Source organism: Lactuca sativa, chromosome 9, assembly GCF_002870075.4.
Source record: "Lactuca sativa cultivar Salinas chromosome 9, Lsat_Salinas_v11, whole genome shotgun sequence".
Taxonomy (NCBI): Eukaryota; Viridiplantae; Streptophyta; class Magnoliopsida; order Asterales; family Asteraceae; genus Lactuca; species Lactuca sativa.
In genome coordinates this window covers 148,443,055-148,444,825 of record NC_056631.2, presented here as the reverse complement: position 1 = coordinate 148,444,825, position 1,771 = coordinate 148,443,055, and positions in this window count along the sequence as shown.

Sequence of the window (1,771 nt, the reverse complement as noted above, 5' to 3'; positions counted from 1 at the left end):
GGAAGAAACCTTGGAAGTTATTATTTGCATGTATTTTAGAAGAAAACATAGATCCAAGGTTTATTAGGGTTGCATGCACACTTAGGAAGTGTTAGATTGCTCAAAACCCAACAGTGGTATCAGAGCCTAGGCTTGTTTTCTTGAATACTTGATGCATATTGCTGAAAATCGAAGTTTATGTCCTGTCTGCACAGCAGACTCGCCGAGTCCATGAAGGGACTCGACGAGTCCAAGACAAAATTCATCCAACTCGGCGAGTTGGTTCATGCACTCGACGAGTTGGACCCCCAGACAACATATCCACGAGTTTTGGTGCTGGAATTGGTCTAGAATCATTACCTTAAACTGTTTTGGACTCATAAAACCTGTTTTTGATGTGGTAATGATGATGGTGGACCAATTTCAAAGTTATAATCAAAATTTCAAGTTTATATGTGTTCATATGATTCTTGAAATTGTTGATGTGGATGTTCATGTTCATACGAGTTTTGTTAGATCATAGGAATTATTTGCAAAATTGTTTGTTAGTTAATTCTTGATCTTAATGTGTTTTAATGGAATTCATAATTTGTCCTCAAGTTATGGAATTCCAAAAGTTTTTTCTTTTAAATATTTTTTTTAAGAAGTCATAAGTTACACATTTGAAGAGTTTTTCTAATAAATGCTTTTATGGACTTCATAACTTGTCCTCAAGTTATGGATTTCCAAAAGACTCTTCACTAAAAGCTTTAAAACACTTAATTAAAACTCATAAGTTATGAATATCCAAAAGTTTATGAATTGTTCAAAACTTGCCCTCAAGTTTTGGAACTTGTAAAGTCTCACACAAACTTTATTTCCATACCCTAGAAGTTTTAAAAGTTAAAATTCTACCCTTATACTATTATAAGATTAATGGTTAATTATTATATATATGTATAAGAACAAGTCGTTTTACCGTTAGTAGGCCTCATTCACGAAGCCGGTCTATAAGGTGGGTATAAGGTTGTTGCCTATAAATTGGCAACTTAAAGGGTGTCCACTCTCACCCACCGCTTGTTTGACTGGTGGAGGGCCGTTAGCCGAACGGGTAGGACAATGACTTTAAATTCTCATTAAAAGTATAATGATTATTATAAAGTAACTAAATGTTTTATTTAATTCCCAATCTTAGTTACTTTAGGAAAAATGTGAATTTGGTGCTAGCCCATGGAATTCACACTTTGTACCTTACCAAGTCGTTGGTGGAGCGTGTGTGGTTAACCGGCACACTAACTTGGACTAGTAAGGATCACGAAGGGTGACTTAATGTTTGTCATAGATCAATGGAGCGTGTGTGGTTAACCGGCACATTGATTGGGTGATAATATTAAGGGTACCAAGTGAATTGGTAGGGTTATTCACACCTTGTTTTGTGATCCTCGGCATCCCAGTCACAAAATTTGAGAGGGCACACTCGAGATTGAAACATGCCATTGAAAAGTTCAATGAATCTCAAAAGATCTAGGAATTTCAAATCCAATTAAAACCTAATAAATTATTTCGTTTTTCATGGTGGAAATTGGTGAATCGTCATTCGCCTACCTTCAAATATTTTATAGCTTGGATTACGTCATCTCTCTTCCAAATTATAAAATATTGTGTTGGGTCCTAGCCTTAATATTTCATAGTGGGTGTTATATTAAGGACTTTGAATCAACTAACTTGATTTTCTCCCATTATAGATGTCTGGTTCAGACAACTATGATCTTCCCAAATCTCTTGAAGATGGTGTCCCTCAACATCATGCTTC